Genomic DNA, 26160 nt, shown 5'->3' on the forward strand with positions numbered 1-26160 from the left:
TAAGTCTCCTCTTTGAAAGTTTTGGAAGGATTCTAGGGCTAGTTGTTGTTCGAGCGATAGCCAAGAGCTGCCGGGATTGGTAGCATAGCAGCGCCGGAGTTTCGAGGCAATCGACATCAAAGGGCTGTCGACGGACGAAGGTAAACCCTAAACCTTTGGTAGTACTAGGGAGTACTGGTTTTGCTAGCCGAGCATGGTAGTATTGTTCATTGGGTATGCTCTTGATGAATAGGCTTGGATTAGACCTGTTGTCTGGTGGTTCCAGTGGATTAGGATTGCTGTGATAGAGGTACGAAAGTACTATCCGAGATATCCTGGTTGAGTATACATTCTTATATGTGTTGCATGATTATGTGGTGCATTGATATATGTCATATGATGCATGCTATTATGTCACGTTTATTACTGCACGTTGCATTTCATGTTGAGCCGTATTCTCCTTCGAGATAGCCTTTACTGTTGAGCTGTATCTCTTTCGAGATAAGCTATATCTTGGGGCCGCTCAGCCCTGTCTTGTGGACGCATGGACACCGAGAGTACACAGTGGCCGACAGGTCGGGAGGGCTTCGGTGGTCCGGGACATTTTAGGTCCACGTCTGTCTTGTAGTGGATGCAGTGACCCAGAGGTGTACCGCGCGGCACTATCCACTTGGCGCCTCTAGACTGAGCATTGTTGAGATCCTTTTGTGACTCCTGTTTCTTGACTACCCCGGTATCATGATCATAGCATGTGCATTTCATATAGGTCTGTATACTCATACTTTTGTACTGGGCGTTCTTATCGCTCACGTCCTCGGTTTTGTTTATTCTTGGACACCCCATTCCCACGGGGCAGGCCTCAGGTTGGACAGCTCAGGAGGAGCAGGAGGAGGACGTTGAGTAGCTGGTTGGTTTAGTTTATCGGTATTGTTTTGATTCGATATGGTTGTATTGGATATTTTATTTTGAGTTATTCTAGACTTCGATTGGGTTGTATAATTATAGTTGTCGACTTTTTCCGCTGTTATCTCTGATTATTGTTGATTAGGTTATTTGCATGCTTAGTTTTTGACTAGTAGGTGATTCTGGAACGGGTCACTACACTAATAGTGATACATATGGGATCATGGGGCGATACTATTAGACGCTCTTACCATGATCCGATGAGTATAATCAGACTTGAGTTCTGAAATTTTTGATCAAATGGTTGGTGAAAAAAATGCTGTTAATTAGGGTAAGCCCAAATAATAATAATTGTGAACCTACAGCTAGCTGTATCTCTGAACTATTAAAGGTCACACACATATCAAATTCTTTATTTTCGTTGAGATAGTCAATTTTAAGGAGTTCAATTTGGTGACTGCAGTTTGATGGAGATCAAACGTATTGCTTATAAAAGAGTTTATAAGTTCATTTGACATTTTGGAACTTGTGAAAGTGTAAGGCCCGAGAATTGAGTTTGATACTTTGTATTGATATATATATAAAGTATGAATAAGGAAGGCAACAACAGAAGTGGAGGAACGATGTTGCAAAACTAGAATATTTTGAGAAAATAGCACCGCACCCGCGGTGCCAGACATCACCGCACCCGCGGTGCATAGACAGTAAGTTGGCAAGAAATTCCGTAGCATCACCGCACCCGCGGTGCTAGCAGGAGCGCACCCGCGGTGCTCGAATCCAGAAAAATAAAGATAATGCCGAAGCATGAGCGCACCCGCGGTGCATGACACGACCGCACCCGCGGTCATGCGTGTTGCATGAAAAATGATGCCACGTTTCAGAATTTGCATGCAGTATATATAGGGATGATTGACACGATAAATCATCAGAAATTCAGTGGAAAAGAGCGAGGCTTTGAGAGAATTTCCTTCCGCCTTTTTGAGTTGCGGTTGTGAGAAATCTGTCCGTCAGAATTCAAATCCGATTTCAGTTTTGAGTTCCTCGTGACAAGAGCTACACAAGGATGTAAGTTTTGTTACGTTTTGAGATGTTTTGAAAATAAGATGTTGTCAGAATTGAATATGATTCAGATATGGTGTTTCTGCTACAGTAGGTATTGTATAATCGAAGTCAGACTGAAGAATAGACTGTTTATACAATTGTTATGAATTTCAGAAGATATTGATTTAGATTGAACATTAGAATTGTATTGTTCTTGATTCAAGAATGGAGAAATGATCATTCTTATGTGCTCTGAATTGATTGTTCAGTATATTGGTGAAATCAGATCGAAGAAATTATACCATATGTCTGAGTATGAATTAGATATGATATCTGTGATGTTGAGATTTACGGAGTTACAAGACTGTGTTATTATACCGTCGAAACATCAGTTAATTTAGATTGATCAGATTCAGTAATGATTTAGAGTTCATCGTGATAGCGTTGATATGAATTAAATTGCGTCTTGTTCAGATATTGATCAGATTATGTACTGAGTTGAGTATTGATCAGAACAGATTGTGCATTGAATTATTCACTGACACAGCGTATTCGATATTGTCATTTCAAATTTATATGGACAGATTTGAATACAGATCATCGTCTTCGTCAGACCGGGACGACAAAGGTATAATTCATGTGATATTTGGGAAGACATAACTCAAATCAGATCTCATTTGAGTTTCCCAACTAAATCACATACTAGACTTATGGTTTATCTTTTGATATGATTATGATTTGTTTATAAACTTTATATTCAAATCTTTTGAAATGAACATGCTTTGTTGATAGATTTTATTCATTGCATTTGAGATAGGAAAGTTTGACAGATAGTCAGACTTCTAGACGTTCGGTGTATCGTTACATAGGAGCAGACACTCTCCTATTGTAGATTATTCGATACAGATATGACCGAAGTCTAGGAATAAGACGTACGTCACCCCGATTGGGAGGGTAGGTGACAGACATTGATGACTTATTCACCCCGGGATCCCTAGAGCTATAGTTGAGTCGAGTCTAGACATGATTTGACTAGAACTGCATACGTTTATGGATGTGGTTTCATAGACTATGAAACTCGTTTTTATTGCTTTCAGTCATGATAGCATGTTTTTATGATTTGATTTGAGTTGCATGTTTATCAGATTCGAGTTGCATGCTTATTTGATTTGATTTCATAGATTATGAAACCTATTTCTTTTAGATTTATTCATGATAGAATAATTCATGATTTACTTTGTGTATATGCATGTTTACCATGTTTTATACTGGGATTTATTCTCACCGGAGTTATCCGGCTGTTGTCTTGTTTTGTATGTGTGCATGACAACAGGTGAGGCTGGATCGGCGTCAAGAGGATGAGGAGAGAAGAAGAGTTAGCGTGGTGATTCCGGACTTATTGTAGACTTGGTTTTATTACTTGAATTTAGTAACTGAACCTTAGACCTAGTTTGTACAATATTGTACTTGTATACTGAAATGTAGTTTTATACAGAGATGTATATTATTTAGATTCCATTACCTTCCGCAGATTCATTTTAAAAAGAAAAATTTTTAGACCCTGTTTATCAGAACTGATAATTAAATCCCAACGATGATTAAGAAAATGATTAGCGTCCGGGTCCCCACAACAGGTGGTATCAGAGCGATAGATCCTTTAGATTGAGATAGTCAGAATTGATAGATCCTTTAGAATGAGATAGTAGAGAATGAGCGGGGTAGATTAAATTGTCTTCCTTGGATGTGATTGCTAGCATGAGATTTATGTCAATGTTGACATGCAAGATGTGTGCTAGCATGATTTATTGCTTTCCCTATTACATGTTGTTTGTATCTGAGTTGATTGCAGCATGTAATTGTTAAGCCTAAATCAGAACCGAGTCTGGATCAGAGATATATGATCAGAGGAGGGCTGAGACAGATTGTATTGACTGTGTACTAACCTGTTTGATATTCAGATATACCGCATCGGAGAATTCCAGAAAGGGGTAGTACTTCGTCTGAACAGATAGATGCATCAGAAACTCAGTTAGAAGGAAAGATGAAAGAATTTCAGTTATTACAGCCACCGATTTTGAGTGGTTTCGAGACATCCGAAGATTGTCAGAACTGGTTTGATGCTATAGAAATACTGTTCGATTGACTTGATTGTACAGACAAACAGAGAGTTAAGATGGTGCCTTATCAGTTACGAGAAGTCGCCAGGAGTTGGTGGATTACCAGTAGAAGAATGTGGGAACATAGAGGTATAGTGATTTCGTGGAAAATATTCAGAACTGAATTTTATCGAAGATTTTTTTCAGCCTCGTACCGAGAGGACAAGAAAGCAGAGTTTGAGAATTTGAGCCAAGGTTAATTGAATGTTGAAGGATATGTGGCTAAATTCTCTACTTTACTGCGTTTTGCTCCTCATTTAGCTGGAAATGATGAAGCTGTAGCGAATCAGTTCATCAGAGGGTTGAATTCGGAGGTAGTTACATTTATGAATCCGCAACGACCTTATCATTTTGCTGACATTCTGAGTAGAGCAAAGAGAGCTGAGGCGAGTCTGATTAGACAGCTAGGGAGGTTGTGTGTGAAGCAACCCCAGACACAGCAATCCCCTCTCAGAATTGATCGCGGCAGTACGAGTGGGAAGCAAGATTTGCTGAAAGCTCGAAAGAAACCATTCAAGAAGTTAGGGAGTGGTTCCTCGAGTTCCAGTGGTTCTAGTCCGAGCCATACTGGAGTGTATTGCAGGAGTTGCGGAGGGAGACATCCCACCGAGCAATGCCAGGGAGTGACTGGTAGATGCAATATTTGTGGACAACCGGGACACTTTGCTAAGGTCTATCCCCAGAAGCGTTCCCGAAGATTGTAGGGAACAAAGTTCAATTGAAAACACAGATCCAGAATACGCAACAGGTACTATTCTTTATGATTCTATTGCATATGTATTGATATATACTAACGCATTTGTTAAAAATATCTTTGACTGAGTTGCATGGAGATATGCTGTATCTGTTGGGTTTGTATGTACTGTAGTATTGACGTCCTTGCTTGTTGAGGAAATGTTGATATCAGAGATTTCTGTATATATTGTATACTACAGTAAGATGAGAATGAAATAGAGATAGATTATGATGTACTTGTGTTTTCTGAGTTGAACACATTATTGATATTAATATGTTGAACAAGTACAGACATATTGTATAATTTGTTCTAGAAATGGTAAGATTCAGACCACAAATGACTGATCAGTGAAGATACCTCGATAAGGATTCTAGATTAAGAATTCCTTTGATATCTGTATTGTATATGACTCGATTAATACAGAAAGGAGCAGATCGCATCCCTATGTATTCAGTAGACCTACTGAAATCGAGCCTTGCATTGGCAGATTCGCCAGTGATATACGAGTTGGCTGATATTTGCCTAGATAAGATTTCAGATTTTTGTGATCTCAAAAAGATAGACTTCAGAATTGAAGGGAGATTAGGTATGGTTGGTATATTAGATTCAGTACAGAATGATATTGAATATACAGAATAATAAATACCGAATTGAAAGAGTTGAATATCTGGAGATGGTAGTGAATATTCTGAGAATTAGAATTATTGTATACAGAAACTATTCAGATAAGAATTCCGCTTGAAACAGATTGTATTCAGAATAGGTGATATCTGAAATTAGTATACAAATTGACTTTAACACAGTTGCGGTTATGATCAGTGACTGAAAGATACGGAGATCAGAAATATCAGAAATGTCAGAAATTTATGGTGTCTGATTTGACAGATTATCTCATTCAACTATTGTTTTGTATCTGCTTGTGTATTGTTTTTGTTCTAAATCAGTATTCGTGATACCTTATATTGGTTGGGAGCACATTTTATTTGCAGATAAGATATAGCAGTTGATCAGAATGACATGAAGATATTTACCAGAAATCATTGTTTTATGAGTTCACTGAACTCACTAGATCTGTATAGGTTACTGATATTTTGTATCTCATTTGATATTACTGTTGTTTTGAATCCGTATATGATACAGATTGTTGTGAACCGTTGAGAATATATACAGTTCCATTGTATCAGAGTTATTTTCGAGAGGTGCAGCTATTCAGAAATGTGCTCAGAATGTTCAGAACTTTATTTCGATAATCAGAATAGTGTATCGATCAGAGTAACAGATATGTGATTCTGTGTTTTGTATTAGGACTGATTATCTTGTGATGTCAGAATGTTTCAGAATTGTACAACAGAATTGATATCGATAGTCAGAGCCGAATATCAGGTAGGTATTTCTTCTTTAAATTATGCTATTAACTGATTTGTTTATGTCAGTAGTTCGAAGCTGAAATCACAGATAATGTCAGAAATGCGCTGTAGTGACTTCAGTTGTCATGTTTGTTACATAGAATGTATGATATTCGAACGGACAGTTTTGATATAGACAGATTAAGTCAGTTGTGACAGATTTGTACTGAATTTTGGCAGAAATTGTACTGAATTGTACGAATTGTCAACAAATGAAGACAGAAATCAGAAGATTATTACAGGTGTGTATGTTTCTGAATAGAAATGAGAATGCATTTCTATGGCTTTCGTAGTGAAATTACCGCCATTTTCTCCAGATTGAAATATGATATGATTGTGATTGACAGATTGTTCAATCTATATCTATCAGTTTGTACAAGATGATGTACAAACATGAGCAAATGACACAGATTGATGTCAAAGAAATGATCAGATTGCACAGAATGTGGCAATAAAATGTATCAGATTGTGATTGTGATTCATTTTGCACATATGGCAGAGTATACCATACGTTATTTCGCAAGTTTTTCACCGATTGATGGATAGCCAGAGTGTACTATCCAGATATAGAAGATATCTAAAGAGCGGTAGTGCTGGATGCTAGCACTAGTTGACATGAGGTATTATTACTTTATGGGTAATTGTGTGGTGATAGCTATCAAAAGAGTACTGAGATAGTTACAGACAACACATTATACAGTGAGTACTACAGAGTCCTTATAAAGAAGATTCAGAAAAGAATAAAGATAGATCAGAAATGACAGATTTGATAAACCAACATCGGATGATGATGCTTGGTATTTGGAGTGGAAGATTGAATATATCCTTGATCGGGATAAACAGAATTAATAATCGTTAATAGTATTGATTTACTATGAACTGTAGATTGACATATACGGATGTTGTATAGCCAGTACTGTGAGATTGGTCCTGTCAAAAGAATTTGGAGAAGTATTATGATGTTGTACTTAGTGAATTCTTATTCCAGATTGGAATCAGAGATTTGAGTTTTGATTTAAACTTTATACTACATTCCTTCTAGTATATCTAAACTGATTACTTATGAGTTCGAGGACGAACTCAGATCTAAGAGGGGGAGAAATGTAAGGCCCGAGAATTGAGTTTGATACTTTGTATTGATATATATATAAAGTATGAATAAGGAAGGCAACAACAAAAGTGGAGGAACGATGTTGCAAAACTAGAATATTTGAGAAAATAGCACCGCACCCGCGGTGCCAGACATCACCGCACCCGTGGTGCATAGACAGTAAGTTGGCAAGAAATTCCGTAGCATCACCGCACCCGCGGTGCTAGCAGGAGCGCACCCGCGGTGCTCGAATCCATAAAAATAAAGATGATGCCGAAGCATGAGCGCACCCGCGGTGATATGAATATTTGTACGAATAAATAGCAAACACGATTAAAAATAAATCGCACCCTCTATTCAATTACGATAATAAGATTCGTATGTTTTTCCCGATCTTTTGAATCAAGTATTGTTGTGTTATTCGCCTCTAAACTACGAAAGTCTAGCAACAAATAAACACGAAATAACAATCGAAAATTAGAACGAACCTTCGAAGAACTATGCCTACGACAATCCGCACAAGAACGATCGACAAACGCCACAAAGTTATAAACTTTGATAAGTTTGATTTGATTTAACAAAGCTAAAGCCTTGAAAAGTTGAGAGAAAAATCTCACAAATTTGATAAACTCAAAATAATGTGTATTGTGTGTTAAAATTTTGTTCAAGATGTTTACATATCAAAAAGGATTACTAGAATCTAGTTTCCTAACAAAGTAAAACTCTAAAGAAGGAAATAAAATCGCGCAGAAAACACTAGACATGGACCCCGTGCAGACCTCCGTGTCCGGGTCCGTGTACATACTGTAAATAATCTTCAGTCGGAAACAAGGGACACGGACCGCGTGCTCACCTCCGTGGACAGGTCCGTGTAGGCACTGTCTTCGCCAAATACATAGGGCACGGACCCCATGCCTGGGTCCGTCTTCAGGTCCGTGGAGCTACTGGAATAACTCATCTCATGAAGTACAGGACACGGACCCCGTGTGCAGGTCCGTGTGCAGGTCGTCCAGTCTCGGTCTGCTCCATCAATGCTTGAATGATATTCCGTTGGCCTCCAAACGTACTCCCATGCATCACGACCCCTTCAGGCTTGCTCATGACTCCTTGTAGTGCCTCCTTGAATCTCTTTAGTCGACCCCTCGTGATTGGTCCCTCCGGTAACTGCAAAGGATCCCATGCTTTCCTTGGGACGTCCATGTTCGCATCATCCTCCCCTTCTTGAAAAGGATTTGTCCTCAAATCTTGCTCATCACCTACATCAAACAACGACAAATCACTAACATTAAATGTAGAACTTACGTTGTACTCACCTGGCAAGTCGAGTTTGTAGGCGTTGTCATTGATCCTCTCAAGAACTTGGAATGGTCCATCGCCCCTAGGTAATAGCTTTGAGCATCGCTTCTCCGGAAACCTCTCCTTCCTCAAGTGTAGCCACTCCCAATCACCCTTCTCGAATACCACCTTCTTTTTCCCCTTGTTAGCTTTCTTGGCATATTGCTCATTCCTCTTTTCAATATTGGCTTTGGCCTTTTCATGCAACCCCCTAACAAATTCAGCCTTCTTTTTGCCATCCATGTTAACCTTTCACTCATAGGTAAAGACATCAAATCCAACGGAGTCAAAGGATTAAAACCGTATACAATTTCAAATGGCGAATAGCTAGTAGTAGAATGCACACAACGATTATAAGCAAACTCAACAAATGGCAAGCAATTCTCCCAATTCTTTAAGTTCTTCTTGAGAATAGCACGTAATAAAGTTCCTAACGTCCTATTAACTACCTCAGTTTGACCATCAGTTTGAGGATGACAGGTCGTAGAAAACAGTAATTTAGTGCCAAGCTTAGCCCACAGTGTTTTCCAAAAGTAACTTAGGAATTTAACATCACGGTCCGACACAATAGTCCTAGGCATGCCATGCAGCCTAAAGACTTCTCTAAAGAACAATTCCGCAATGTTAGATGCATCATCAGTCTTGTGACAAGCAATAAAGTGTGCCATTTTAGAAAACCTATCCACAACAACAAATATAGAGTCCCTCCCCTTCTTTGTCCTAGGTAACCCCAAAACAAAGTTCATAGAGATATCAACCCAAGGTTCACTAGGGACGGGAAGTGGTGTATATAATCCATGTGGTAGTGTCCTAGACTTAGCTTGTCTACAAGTTACGCACCTCTCACAAATACGCTCAACATCACGTTTCATGTGTGGCCAATAAAAATGTTCATGCAATGCACTTAAAGTTTTAGCCACACCAAAATGTCCCATTAAACCACCCCCATGTGCTTCCCTAACAAGTAGTTCACGAATTGATGATTTAGGGATGCACAATCTATCTTCCCTAAACAAGAAACTCTTATGCAAGTAGAATTTATCATGTGGACCATGCATACAAATTTCAAACACATCCTTAAAATCCTCATCTAGCACATACAATTCTTTAACAAGCTCAAACCCCAAGATTTTAGATTCCAAAGTAGAGAAAAGCACATACCTCCGTGATAGTGCGTCGGCCACTATGTTTTCCTTACCTTGCTTATACTTGATCATGTAGGGGAATGTCTCTATGAAGGCCACCCACTTAGCATGACGCTTGTTCAGCTTTTGTTGCCCCTTGAGGTGCTTTAAAGACTCATGATCCGTATGAATCACAAACTCTTTAGGCCTCAAGTAGTGCTGCCACGTCTCAAGAGCCATCACAAGTGCATAGAACTCCTTGTCATACGTGGGATAGTTCAGCGCTGCCCCATTGAGCTTCTCACTAAAGTATGCCACCGGCCTTCCTCCTTGCATCAAAACGCCACCAATACCTACACCTGAAGCATCACATTCAATTTCAAAGGTGTTAGCAAAATCGGGTAAAATAAGTAAATGAGCATTAATTAATTTTTGCTTAATGAGATTAAAGGACTTCTCTTGCTCCTCGCCCCAATGAAACGGGACTTTCTTCTTGATCACTACCGTCATTGGTGCTGCCAATGTGCTAAAATCTTTTACAAACCTCCTATAGAAGCTTGCAAGACCATGAAAACTTCGGACTTGACCAACAGTAGTAGGCGTTGGCCAATCTCGAATAGCACTTACCTTGTCTTCATCTACTTGTATACCCTGTGAACTTACCACAAAACCAAGGAAGACAAGTTTGCTAGTACAAAAATCACACTTCTTCAAGTTAGCATATAAATTTTCAGCTCTTAATGTGATTAAAACAAGCCTCAAGTGGTTAACATGCTCATCCAAGTTTTTGCTATACACTAGGATATCATCAAAATAAACAACAACAAACTTTCCTATGTGTGCACTCAAAACATGATTCATTAACCTCATAAAGGTGCTAGGTGCATTAGTTAAGCCAAAAGGCATAACCATCCACTCATACAACCCGTATTTGGTTTTACGCAGTCTTCCATTCATCACCTTCTCTCATCCTAATTTGGTGATACCCACTTTTCAAATCAATTTTGCTAAAAATGCAAGACCCATGTAATTCATCTAACATATCATCTAGTCTAGGTATGGGATGCCTATACTTAATGGTTATGTTATTGATTGCCCTACAATCCACACACATACGCCATGAGCCATCTTTCTTAGGGACTAGTAAAACGGGCACCGCACAAGGTGACATGGACTCACGCACAAACCCTTTATCTAATAGCTCACTTACCTGTCGTTGCAGCTCCTTAGTCTCCTCCGGATTGCTCCTATAAGCTGGACGGTTTGGCAAGGCACTCCCGGGCACCAAATCAATTTGGTGCTCAATCCCCCTCAATGGTGGTAAGCCTTGAGGTAGCTCCTCCGGAAATACATCGTCAAATTCCTGCAATAGCGAAACAATAATGCTCGGAAGGGATCCGGCTATTTCACTTGTGTTAAGGAGAATCTCCTTGTAAAGTATTAACACAAGTGGTTCATGTGTGTGCAATAATTGTTTCAACTCACCTTTTTGGGCCATATATGATTTCTTTTTGGCCTCTTTCTTCTCCTTTTATTTTCCCTCATTTTCTTTCCTCTCTTTTTTTGTTTTGATGGCTATCTCACTCTTTTGATCACTCTTTTTTTCAGCCATTTCATTTTTATTTTCAAAGGTCATCTCACTTTTTATTTCACTCCTTTTTTCGGCCTCATCTCTCCTTTTCTTTTTCAATTGGTCCTCCAATACTTGCTTTGGGGACAAAGGAAGCAATACAATGGATTCTTTCTTTAAAACAAAGGAGTAACGATTTTTGAACCCATCATGAGTAACATGCCTATCAAATTGCCAAGGCCTACCCAACAAAATATGGCAAGCATGCATTGGCACCACGTCGCACAAAACCTCATCCACATACTTCCCAATAGAAAAGGACACTAGAACTTGCCTATTTACTTTCACTTCCGCACAATCATTCAACCATTGAAGCCTATATGGTTGAGAGTGTTTTATTGTTGGCAATCCCAATTTTTCCACCATCTCAACACTAGCCACATTAGTGCAGCTTCCCCCATCTATGATTACATTGCAAACCTTACCATTCACAAAACATCTAGTGTGGAACAAATTCTCCCTTTGGCTAGCTTCCTCACTCTTGACTTGGGCACTCATGATTCGCCTAGTCACTAGCGCTTCTCCTACAACCGCTCCATATCCCTCATCGGGATCCTCCAATGCAGGCATATCATCATCACTACCCTCGCCATCTCCCTCACTTTGAGATTCATAATCACCATAATCATTCAAAAACATTACCCTCTTATTGGGACACTCACTAGCAATATGACCCAACCCTTGACATCTAAAACATTTAGTATCTCTAGAACGAGTAGAAGGAATTTCAGTTTTACCTAGCACTCCGTGTCTAGGTGCCTCTTGCTTTGTCTCAATCTTAGGCTTGGTCACCACTTTGCTATCATCACGCTTTGCTACATTTGGTCGCCAAGAAAAAGACGTACCTCCAGTTTGGTTAGTGCGGCCAATTCCACGCCTTTTGAGTTGTTGTTCCACCTTTATGGCCATTTGCACCATCTCGTCAAGGTCCAAGTAGTGCCTAAGCTCCACTTGATCTTGAATCTCCCTGTTCAAGCCACAAAGAAAACGAGCCATGGTTGCCTCACTATCCTCCTCAATATTTGCCCTAATCATGACTACTTCCATCTCCTTATAGTAGTCCTCAACACTCTTTGACCCTTGCCTCAAAGTTTGTAGCCTCTTAAACATCTCCCTATAGTAGTGATTAGGCACAAACCGCTTCCTCATGACCCTCTTCATCTCATCCCAAGACTCAATGGGTCTCTCATTATACTTCCTTTTAGTGGTCACTAATTGATCCCACCAAATGAGAGCATAGTCTAAGAATTCAACCACCGCCAACCTCACCTTCTTTTGTTCGGAGTAGTGGTGACATTCAAATACGAACTCTACCCTCTTTTCCCACTCTAGGTATGCCTCCGGGTCAGATTTCCCATGGAACGAGGGAATCTTCATCTTAATGCTACCCATGTGACCATCTTCCCTAGTCTCCTCATATCTACCCCGCATGGCTTCTCTTTTTCCTCTCCCAAATCCTCTATCTCTTCCATTCCTACCCCAATTCTCATTTTGACTCTCATTGCCTCCTCCCAGATCATACTCCTCACCATCTCCACCCAAATCCCTAGGCTTAGGTTTACCCCCACTAACACTAACCTCAAGTTTACACAACCTCTCATGCAACGACTCCATTTGGGTCGTCATCATCCTACTAAAATCCCCAAACAACGCATCTATTTGGGCCTTAGACACCCCCGAATTCGAACTACCTCCTACCTCCCTCTCCATTTAATGTCAAATTTGTACCTGCAAGAAAAGGTTAGTAGAAACAAAATAATCCTCACCCAAATGCTCACGATCACTCCAAAGAAATTCACTCGTCTTTTCTCACAATTTTGTTTGCTCACAACAAATACTCACCGTTCACTCCAAAGAAAAGTCACTCGCACTCAAGTGTATCACTCAAATTTTGAAAGCTCTCTTGGAAGTGCTCAAGATATATATATATATATATATATATATATATACATATATATATATATATACATATATATATATATATACATATATATATATATATATACATATATATATATATACACATATATATATATATATACATATATATATATATACATATATATATATATATATATATATATATATATATATATATATATATATATATATATATATATTGGACTGTGGGAGACAATTGAATACGACTCTCTAAAGTAAATAGCACAAGATATCAAAAAGAATTAATGGTGAATTTTCGGAATTTTTGTACTTTTTTTTTTTTTGGCCTGAGTACTACTCGAAAATCCCAAAAAAAAAAAAAGACACCAGCAAATTTCGAGAATCACAGATTCACGAAAATTTTTACGAAGAACGATAGAACAAACAGATCTGAAAGCGGAATTAAAGAATATCACAGATCTGAAATTTAATAAAAGATACTTACTTGAATTCAATAAACATAAAGCTCTGATACCAAATGATATGAATCTTTGTACGAATAAATAGCAAACACGATTAAAAATAAATCGCACCCTCTATTCAATTACGATAATAAGATTCGTATTTTTTCCCGATATTTTGAATCAAGTATTGTTGTGTTATTCGCCTCTAAACTACGAAATTCTAGCAACAAATAAACACGGAATAACAATCGAAAATTAGAACGAACCTTCGAAGAACAATGCCTACGACAATCCGCACAAGAACGATCGACAAACGCCACAAAGTTATAAACTTTGATAAGTTTGATTTGATTTAACAAAGCTAAAGCCTTGAAAAGTTGAGAGAAAAATCTCACAAATTTGATAAACTCAAAATAATATGTGTATTGTGTGTTAACATTTCGTCCAAGATGTTTACATATCAAAAAGGATTACTAGAATCTAGTTTCCTAACAAAGTAAAACTCTAAAGAAGGAAATAAAATCGCGCAGAAAACACTAGACACGGACCCCGTGCAGACCTCCGTGTCCGGGTCCGTGTACATACTGTAAATAATCTTCAGTCGGAAACAAGGGACACGGACCGCGTGCTCACCTCCGTGGACGGGTTCGTGTAGGCACTGTCTTCGCCAAATACATAGGGCACGGACCCCGTGCCTGGGTCCGTCTTCAGGTCCGTGGAGCTACTGGAATAACTCATCTCATGAAGTACAGGACACGGACCCCGTGTGCAGGTCCGTGTGCAGGTCCGTCCAGTCTCGGTCTGCTCCATCCATGCTTGAATGATATTCCGTTGGCCTCCAAACGTACTCCCATGCATCACGGCCCCTTCAGGCTTGCTCATGACTCCTTGTAGTGCCTCCTTGAATCTCTTTAGTCGACCCCTCGTGATTGGTCCCTCCGGCAACTGCAAAGGATCCCATGCTTTCCTTGGGACGTCCATGTTCGCATCACGCGGTGCATGACACAACCGCACCCGCGGTCATGCGTGTTGCATGAAAAATGATGCCACGTTTCACAATTTGCATGCAGCATATATAGGGATGATTGACACGATAAATCATCAGAAATTCAGTGGAAAAGAGCGAGGCTTTGAGAGAATTTCCTTCCGCCTTTTTGAGTTGCGGTTGTGAGAAATCCGTCCGTCAGAATTCAAATCCGATTTCAGTTTTGAGTTCCTCGTGACACGAGCTACACAAGGACGTAAGTTTTGTTATGTTTTGAGATGTTTTGAAAATAAGATGTTGTCAGAATTGAATATGATTCAGATACGGTGTTTCTGCTACAGTAGGTATTGTATAATCGAAGTCAGACTGAAGAATAGACTGTTTATACAATTGTTATGAATTTCAGAAGATATTGATTTAGATTGAACATTAGAATTGTATTGTTCTTGATTCAAGAATGGAGAAATGATCATTCTTATGTGCTCTGAATAGATTGTTCAGTATATTGGTGAAATCAGATCGAAGAAATTATACCATATGTCTGAGTATGAATTAGATATGATATATGTGATGTTGAGATTTACGGAGTTACAAGACTGTGTTATTATACCGTCGAAACATCAGTTAATTTAGATTGATCAGATTCAGTAATGATTTAGAGTTCATCGTGATAGCGTTGATATGAATTAAATTGTGTCTTGTTCAGATAATGATCAGATTATGTACTGAGTTGAGTATTGATCAGAACAGATTGTGCACTGAATTATTCACTGACACAGCGTATTCGATATTGTCATTTCAGATTGATATGGACAGATTTGAATACAGATCATCGTCTTCGTCAGACCGGGACGACAAAGGTATAATTCATGTGATAATTGGGAAGACATAACTCAAATCAGATCTCATTTGAGTTTCCCATCTAAATCACATACTATACTTATGGTTTATCTTTTGATATGATTATGATTTGTTTATAGACTTTATATTCAAATCTTTTGAAATGAACATGCTTTGTTGATAGATTTTCTTCATTGCATTTGAGATAGGAAAGTTTGACAGATAGTCAGACTTCTAGACGTTCGGTGTATCGTTACATAGGAGCAGACACTCTCCTATTGTAGATTATTCGATACAGATATGACCGAAGTCTAGGAATAAGACGTACGTCACCCCGATTGGGAGGGTAGGTGACAGACAGTGACGTCTTATTCACCCCGGGATCCCTAGAGTTATAGTTGAGTCGAGTCTAGACATGATTTGACTAGAACTGCATGCGTTTATGGATGTGGTTTCATAGACTATGAAACCCGTTTTTATTGCTTTCAGTCATGATAGCATGTTTTTATGATTTGATTTGAGTTGCATGTTTATCATATTCGAGTTGCATGCTTATTTGATTTGATTTCATAGATTATGAAACCTATTGCTTTTAGATTTATTCATGATAGAATAATTCATGATTTACTTTGTGTATATGCATGTTTACCATGTTTTATACTGGGATTTATTCTCACCGGAGTTATCCGGCTGTTGTCTTGTTTTGTATGTGTGCATGACAACAGGTGAGGCTGGATCGGGGTCAAGAGGATGAGGAGAGAAGAAGAGTTAGCGTGATGATTCCGGACTTATTATAGACTTGGTTTTATTACTTGAATTTAGTAACTGAACCTTAGACCTAGTTTGTACAATATTGTACTTGTATACTGAAATGTAGTTTTATACAGAGATGTATATTATTTAGATTCCATTACCTTCCGCAGATGCATTTTAAAAAGAAAAATTTTTAGACCCTGTTTATCAGAACTGATAATTAAATCCCAACGATGATTAAGAAAATGATTAGCATCCGGTTCCCCACAGAAAGTTAGGTTAACTGCTAACTAAACAAGGAGAGTAGAAATACATGTTTTGGTGAATGTTTTTGTGAAAAAATTCACAAATTAATATTTGTAAAAAATGCATTGACAATTTTGTTTTTCAAAATTTTCAATTCATTATATAAACAAGATTTGTACCCTTGGTACATCGGCACTGTCTAATCATCGATCAGGGTTATAATGAGTTCACAATTTATTTAGTAAATTTAGAATCTACTAATTAAATAATAATATAAGTAGTGATAACTACTATATGTACATGATTATCATGAAGTCGATGTTAAATATGCAAATGTAAATAATTTTAAACAACATATGAATATTTTAATTCATACTACGTGCAAAAAATATAAAAAATGGAAACTAAAATTTTTAGACTTTGGCTGCGCCTGTACTAGAACGTAAGGTCATGATGTTGCGCTCGATTGCTTTCTTTCTGGGCTGGATTATATTTGTATGTATATGTGTGCTCTTTTTTTTTACCTGTAAATGGCGACAACTTATCTATAACAGAGCGAAAATGGTAGCCAAAATGAGGTTAGCAGGCGAGATATGCAAGACGCCATTGCTAAAGCTGTGGAACTCAGGGCGCTTCACTCTGCTTTAATGCAAGGAACTCGTCCCAAAGACGTGAGATTCCCTTCTGCATCCCCTGTTTCTCGCCAAGCTCCACAACTCTCTACTAGAGATTACCCTGTGTTTAGCCCTGTAAGTTCAGACTTCTAATTTTTTAAGGTTTAAATTTTTGGGATTGCTTGTTTGGCTGTGATTTGTTGTTTAATGAGTTGGTTCCCCCCGAAGTTTCGTTAGCTATGGCGTCGAAGTGGGTGCTTGATTACTTTATTACTATATAACAGAGAATCTTGTAACTTGGCTTTTAATCTATGTCCGTGGATCAAGCATTGCTTTTACACTAAGATTTTACAGGTAAAAGGTCTGCTTTAATCATGGTTTGATCGATCTTTAGAGGTATGGTTCCGATTTTTCATAAAGGGTTCCCATAATCGTTCACTTTTTTGGATGTTAGATTGAAATCTACTAAACATGAATGGTTTTGTTATTATAGATCGTGGAAGTTAAAATAACGAGAAAATTTCCTTCATGATAATTGACAATATCAAATATTGACAGAGTCGTGAAGATGAATCTTTACCAGGATATAAGAAAATTCTGCTGCAGAATCGAAATTACGCTGAAAGTTGGGGAGAACAGGCTTAGAGTGGTGGAAATGCAGATGAAACAGAATCATCAGATTACCGCACGATGGATGCATCTTTCATAAAAGGTTAGCCTTTAGAATTAATGAACTTGGAGGAACACGTATGCCCTTCAGAAGATCAAAAATCCATGGAAGGTTACACTAAGTGATACGAATCCTCGTACGAATGAAAGGCAAGCACGAATATAGAAATCGCACCCTCAATCCAATAACAAACAAGGAACAATTATTGTGTCCCGATCTTTTGAAACAAGTAACGATTTTTGTGATATTCACCTCTAAGCGATTAACACTTAGCAACAAATATCAACGATGATAACAATTGAATCAAGAACGAACCTTCAAAGAACTTGTTTTGACAATCCGTGCGAGAAACAATCGACAAACGCCACAAAGATGCAATCTTTGATAAGTTTGATTTGATTTTTTTTCTTCTTGTGAAGAACAAAGCTAAAAGCTTTGGGAATTGAGATAAACTCAAGTTTTTCTTATATCATTCAATGGTATTTCGTTCATAATGTTTACAATGATTAAATAGACAAAACAAAACAAGAAAGGTGTGTGAAAGGGCTTAAATAAGATAACTAGCAAATTTGACACGGAAGTGCGCCAAAGGACCGCGGGTGCGCTGCAGACTGGACCGCGGGTGCGGTACAGTCTCGGGAAAAAAAAAATTTTTTTAAAAAAAAAAAAAAATTTTTTTTTTAAGCAAGACCGCTGGTGCGGCCCTGTTTTGAGCGCGGGTGCGCTAGACCTTCGGCAATTTCACTTGAATTACATTCCAAAGACCTCCAATATTATTCCCATGAATCCCAACCTCCTCTAATTTAGACATCCAACTTGTAGGACTTCCTTGATAGCTCATCATGTGTCCTTGAAGTGCATCTTTAAACGTCTTGCTTCTTCCCCTTGTTATAGTTCCTTCAGGCATTCTTTGTTGAACTCCACCACTTGCTTGAATATGCTTGATTCATCATCTTTTATCACAATCAAGCTTGAAAGTCCGAAGCAACAACACATCTTAAATCTTCCCCCAAACATTTGCACACGGTGCCTAACCAGAATCATATCATACTCCCCTTCTTCAAAAAGATTTGTCCTCAAATCTTGTCTACCTGCACAAAAGCGAAGCAAGTTAGTAATAACAAGGATGATATTATCAACATGCTTACCTTTATGCTCAAGATTGTAGACGCTATTATTTACTCGCTCCATCAGCACTGGAAACCCCAACTTCACGGTCGCCTTTCCTATGTATTCATCAACTTTACCAAATACCAAATAAAAATTGACACCAAATGATAAAATACCATTAAGTATCACAAAAATTAAGTTCCTCCCTTTCTTAGACCTAGTTAACACACAAATGATATTCATACACGTGTACGACCATAGCTCAGTAGGAATAAGATATAACTGATGCACGACATATGAATATACTCGACATGTCATTTTCTCGTATGCAACGCATGTTCCCAAATCACACTCAACATGTCGTTTCATATACAACCAACACATATACTCATGTATTTTATCAATGATAAATTCACAAAAATACGCCTCACTAGCGATTAATTCATAAAATGAACATAACATGAACAACTTAATCTCCTTAAAAATATATTCATCATGGACATAGAAATTCTTATATTCGCTCATCATCTTTCCAAAGTCATCATCAAACAAGTATGAATCATGCAAGTAAAACACGCTAGATGTAATATCCATGTAATCATTTAACTCATCACATGAATTTAATTATAATGCATACAATTCATTGTCATGACAAAAACAGATCAAATTGATATTCTCTGAGCACTCCAAATCAATAAAATTCGAATTTAATTCACACAATATATAGCCATTTTCAATTATATGACACTCTGGCAAAATTATCAAATCACAGTCATGCTTATTAAATGTAACACTTTCAACCCGTTCTACAAAATCTTGAAAACAAGACAACACAAAATTACGGTAAGGAAGCAAATCATACCTCATAGTTGTTGTATTGACAACTAACCTTACCTCATCTCGAATGCTCTTGACTTCATATGGATCATCCCATTGCAATCTCACACCATCAACATTTGTTCTCCTCTTCATCATGCCATCACAATAATCCTGCAAAGAAGAAATAACATCGCTCGGAATTGAACCGGCTATATCATCACAATGACAATAAACCACTTTGTACAAAGGTACTTTAAGGGGTTTATTCAAAAATACACAAGTCTCAACCTCACTCTTTTTACTCTTTTGGGCCTTCAAATTATATTTCTTTTCGTTTTCTTTTTCTTTGGCCTCTTGTTCTTTTTCTTTTTCTTTTCTCTCTTCTTTCTTTTCTATGGCCAACTCACTCTTTTGTTCTCTCTTTCTTTCGGCCATTTCACATTTTTTTACACTTATTTCAATAAACTTCAATTGATCGTCAAGAATTTCTTTTCGTTTCAATTGATCATAAGAAATATGTTTTTCTTCAAATGTTTTGAGCAACAAAGTTTCTTCTTGCCTACTCTCCTCCTCCTTAATAGACAAATCACACATTTCTTTACCACTCAATGATTCACTTTCCACTATACACAATTTAACATCATTAGACTCATCAACTAGTGGAATACTATCATCAACAACTATCTCAAACACAACCTCAAATTCAGGTTCTTCTACAACATCATCCTCCATTCGAGATTCAAACTCACTCACAACATCACCCTCCATTTTAGAATTATGCTCAACTGGCGATTTTATTATGGTCACCTCATCACGTGGACATTGACTGATATCATGCCCGACCTCAAAACACCAACAACATATAACATCACAAGCACTAGAAATTGAGTTTTTAAATGTACCTTGATATTCATATTTGCTAGATTCACATCTCCGGCCACCTCCTCTATCCTCCTCACATCGCCTATCATCATCATGATGTAAATTCCATGTTCTACTTCTTTCAACTCCACTACCTCGACTACTCTCATCAACATGCCTATCATGCATCGCCTCTTCTTTACAACCCATATATTTTTTTCGTAGAGGCTTAAACTCCTTCTCCCACATTTTATCCAACCCTCTCAACATTGTTTGAAATTGTCGATCGTCAACCATTATACCTGCAATAAAAAGTTAGTATAAAACAATAAAAGATAAGTTTCATCACCACGAATCCTCACTGGTCACTCCAATCAAAAATTCACTCGAATCTTTTTTTTTTCTCACTACAAAATACTCACCGATCACTCCAAAGAAATAACGCTCGCACTCAAGTGTTTTCACTCGAATTTGATAGTTCTCTCTAAGATGTGCTCAAGCTTTGTACTTGTATATCAAACTAACAAGATTCAACTTGTGGACACTTGCAACTGTCTCACTTGGACTGCACAAAACAAAAAACGATAGAATAACACAGATCTTACAACAACACAAAGGATAACACGGATCTGAAAACAGAATCGAAATTTTAGAAAGATCTTGAATAACAACGAACAGATAACACAGATATGAAAACAGAAACGAAGGAATAACACAGATCTGATAACAGAACGAAATTTATGTTTTTCTTTTCTTATATAGAAAGATTTGACAATAGAAACGAAAGGATACTACGGATCTGATAACAGAGCGGATATTTTTTTTTAATTTTTAGACAGATATGAAAACAACAACAACAACGATAACTTACTTGAATTCAATGAGCCAAAGCTCTGATACCAAATGATACGAACCCTCATACGAATGAAATGCAAGCACGAATATAGAAATCGCACCCTCAATTCAATAATAAACAAGGAACGATTTTTGTGTCCCAATCTTTTGAAACAAGTAATGATTTTTGTGATATTCACCTCTAAGCGATTAACACTTAGCAACAAATATCAACGATGATAACAATTGAATCAAGAACGAACCTTCAAAGAACTTGTTTTGACAATCCGTGCGAGAAACAATCGACAAACGCCAAAAAGATGCAATCTTTGATAAGTTTGATTTGATTTTTTTTTTCTTCTTGTGAAGAACAAAGCTAAAAGCTTTGGGAATTGAGATAAACTCAAGTTTTTCTTATATCATTCAATGATATTTCGTTCATAATGTTTACAATGATTAAATAGACCAAACAAAACAAGAAAGGTGTGTGAAAGGGCTTAAATAAGATAACTAGCATTTGACACGGAAGTGCGCCAAAGGACCGCGGGTGCGCTGCAGACTGGACCGCGGGTGCCGTACAGTCTCGGGAAAAAAAAATTTTAAAAACAAAAAAAAAAAATTTTTTTTTTTTAGCAAGACCGCGGGTGCGGCCCTGTTTTGAGCGCGGGTGCGCTAGACCTTCGGCAATTTCACTTGAATTACATTCCAAAGACCTCCAATATTATTCCCATGAATCCCAACCTCCTCTAATTTAGACATCCAACTTGTAGGACTTCCTTGATAGCTCATCATGAGTCCTTAAAGTGCATCTTTAAACGTCTTGCTTCTTCCCATTGTTATAGTTCCTTCAGGCATTCTTTGTTGAACTCCACCACTTGCTTGAATATGCTTGATTCATCATCTTTTATCACAATCAAGCTTGAAAGTCCGAAGCAACAACACATCTTAAATCTTCCCCCAAACATTTGCACACGGTGCCTAACCAGAATCATATCACTAATTCTAGGAGAAGCAGCTTAGGGGACTTAAAATCACTCACATCTTGCAACAATTGCAAGCCTGCGTCCATAACTCGCGAACGCCTTGGCATATACAAGAATTAGAAGAAGTCTAAAAGTGTTGTTTCGTCCCCTGATTCACACTCTTTTGTTCTTTCGCAACCAAGAAATAAAGGGATGCAGTGTTCATGGTTGTTCCCTAAGCTAAAGAAGAAGAATAGAAATGACAATGCCCCTCATATTCAGTCAAAACCCACTGAAGTCTCCCAAGTTCTTAGTGACCCGGGGACGATACCAATCGAGGCAATGAAGAAAGAGGTTGCAGAAGCTAATAAAAGCAGAGATGTTGCATTGGTTGAAGTTTCCGATATAAGGGTATCATTAGGAGAACTAAGTCAGAAATTAGAGTATTTAGAAACTTATTGTGAGGGACATAGAAAGGCCTTAACACAAGTTGTGGAAGTGAAGAATTCTGAATCAGATGGAGCGATGAAAAAGCTTTCGAAACGAGGGAAATTGTTTGATGGGAGTGCAGAAAACTTGATGCCAGTGAGTGAGGAAGCAATGGTGGAGGGATTCTTGCAGATAGTGTCGGAAGCAAGATTATCCGTTAAGCAATTCTGCAAGATTCTAATCGGGCAGATTCAAGGTAGTGATCAATCTCTAATGGATAATCTGAACTCGATACTTCAACCGTTCAACCTGCCTCTGAATTCAAAACAATCAAAAGCTGTGCTATACCATTTAGAAGCTGTCATAAACCATTCCCTTTACCAAAATTGCTAGAATTGTGTGTTTCAAAGAAACGGTACTCCGAAGTTCTTGGATCCTCAACAAGACCGGCAAGAAAATTTCCAATCCTTCGTTGCTATGAGAAATCTACGATGGAATGAAGTTTTGAGAAAAGGGACCAAGTATTACAGTGAAGAATTCAGTAAATTTTGTGATCAGAAAATGAATGGCATAGTTGCAAGTTTAGTTTGGACCAGGCCATGGCCTGAGTAGCTCCTGCAAGCATTTTTTGTGTCTGCAAAATGCATCTGGTTGGTCCATTTACTTGCCTTCTCATTTGATCCGCCTTTGAGTATATTGAGAGTCGAGGAAAATCACCCTTTTGAAGCTCGCTACGAAGAAGACGTTTTCGCAGATAGGCAGGACATTCAGGGTTCTAGCCGAGTCAAGATCATGGTAACGCTTGGTTTTTATGTGCATGATGTTGTAGTTAGGTGTAAAGTTATTTGCAGATATAAATAGATTGCTTGATCAGTAGGGCGCTTCCATTCTTTTTTTTTCATTTTTGCTCCCTTGAGTTTTCTAAATTATGGCCAAATTAGCAGGTTATTTGTTGTTTTTGTTTAGAGTTTTTATTTAATTACTTGAAAACTTTGTTTATTTCATTTTAAAATTGAATTTTGGGTGCTGAGCAATGGGAAAAAGTGCACGTGTTAGTTCAAACTCTAATAATTTTCCAAAACATTCCAAATATATTACTTTTTTCATGAAATAAGTCATATACAACATCAACTCAAACATAAATGTTAACCGACTTGATGTATATGAAATCAAACCTTGGACATTCTATACAAAACTTTCGACAAAAATATGTTCAGCTAGACCAATATATGTTCAACATCCAATGAAATCTTAGAGAAGCCAGCCTAAACAACAATCAAACTAAAGAGAAATGGCTAACCGTTGAAATCCATAAATTTGATAATGCAAAAATGAAGCTTGGTGAGACTCTTAATGAGTTTGATAAATGAGTTTGAACTAGGAATCTAGACGGAAGAAGAGTCGTCCAGTTCACAACAAACTAAAGCTCTATCTGCCACAACCCTAATTCCAACCAAAAATGAAGACGCTTCCAATAGAAAATGTGCTGACCAGATAAACAATGAAGCTATGTCCTTATTTGTTAAAAAGTTCGGAAAATTTATGAAGAATCAGTCTAAATTCAATTATTATCGAAAAGAATAAGCTGATGATAATCAAACTTGTTTTGATTGTGGAAAGCAAGGCCACCTTATTACAGATTGTAACAGAACCAAGAAGGATGACAAGAAGTCTTTTGAGAGAAGGTGGTCTGGTCCAAAGATGATAGAAGATCCCAAAAGAACAAAAGGATAAAAAATGATAGTTGCTGAGAATATCAAGAGAAAATGGGGGATGAATTAAAAAGACTCTCGCAATTATTTGTTAAAGCTAAGGCGGAAGAGACGAGTCAAACAATTCTTATTATTCGGAGAGAAAGCAAGTTGACGGTCTAAAAGTATAAATCAATCTGCTAGTGGCTGCAAACGATGATATGCGAAGACGATGATATGCGAAGAGTTTTCCAAGAAAATATTAATGAACTGTTCACAATTCTATTCAAGTATTGGAACAAGTATTCTTCATCAATTGAAAAGATGCACGAGTTGCAAAAACCAGCTGGTGATAGATCTGAGATAGGTTTTCACAACAACGTGTATAAATTTTTTGAGGTAAGTAATCAATCGTGTCTAGAAAAGGCAAGTCTAACATAATAAATTTTAACTGGTATAGCACGGTATATGAACATAATCATCCCGAAGTTCATCCAATGTAAATTTTGAGAATAAGGGAAAGCACTATGGTTTAGTTGTGTTAAACCCAATAGTTTTAAGTCAAGCCATAAATGTTAAAAAGAAGACAAATTCAAGCCGGTTACGACTCGATATTGTCTCGCAAAAATCCATGTCTAACCGGATATTACTTTGTGAAGGAAAAATCTAACCATTACCATAATTGCAGGTCGGTTCAAAAGGGATACATTCTATATTAGAAAAATGAATGGCCCCATAGATCATTTTTTGATAAAGAGGACACAAAACACAACATGTGAGGGCCCGTTATCTTAATCAGGATTAATCAACATGCAATCATAATTAATTAATAAATAGTTGAAAGGGAGATAAAATTTACGTTAGGGACTCTAAAAATTCCAGTATGACCTTCTCGTAAATAGGACATATCAGAATATCAACTACTCAAAATAAACAATATATGCCCACAATATACACAACTAACATAGACAAGTATCGGCCTAAAACAATTACAGCTTAAACAAGCCAAAAAATCATAGAACAGACAAGGCTCGATAACAAAATAAAATTCTCCAAATATAAATGAAGTATACAAGAGACGACAACACTACGCAATACCTAAATGACACTGAATCCATTCTAAAAAATCTCTATTATTTTCTGGTGCTTCCTTTCGAGCATCTGAGGTCGAACCACATGTACCATATTACCATATGTCATGTCTATACATAAAAACACGTAAACCACCTACCGGGTTCAAAAGGCCCATCATGTAATATCAAGAAACCACGATATATGACATAGAAATGCAATATTGTCATGTATGAATGCAATGCATGAACAGGTGCAAGATACCAGGATATCAGGAGTCAAATGATCGATATCAACAATCATATATACATTATATGCTCGAGCTAGTCCAAGACTCAGCAGACCGTGTCTGGGATATGGCCCAGCCTTGAAGCAAACAACTACCTAATCCGAACTGAATCGAGGTAGCCAAACATCTCTGTGGCACAATATCATTTTATATATAACAGATCTCAACCGAGATATAACTAGATCTCAATAACAAACAAGCTCCATACGATATGTTCAATATGTTGGAAAATATGAGTTTC

The 26160-nt window shown here is 37.6% G+C and overlaps 1 pseudogene; it reads left to right on the forward strand.

The window, feature by feature from the left end:
* LOC140840763 (IRK-interacting protein-like) overlaps positions 1 to 23844 on the forward strand; it is a 49066-nt pseudogene extending 25222 nt beyond the window's left edge.
* Positions 23845 to 26160: the final 2316 nt, after the last annotated feature.

The sequence above is a fragment of the Primulina eburnea genome, chromosome 9 (genome assembly GCF_022965805.1).
Source record: "Primulina eburnea isolate SZY01 chromosome 9, ASM2296580v1, whole genome shotgun sequence".
Classification (NCBI taxonomy): domain Eukaryota; kingdom Viridiplantae; phylum Streptophyta; class Magnoliopsida; order Lamiales; family Gesneriaceae; genus Primulina; species Primulina eburnea.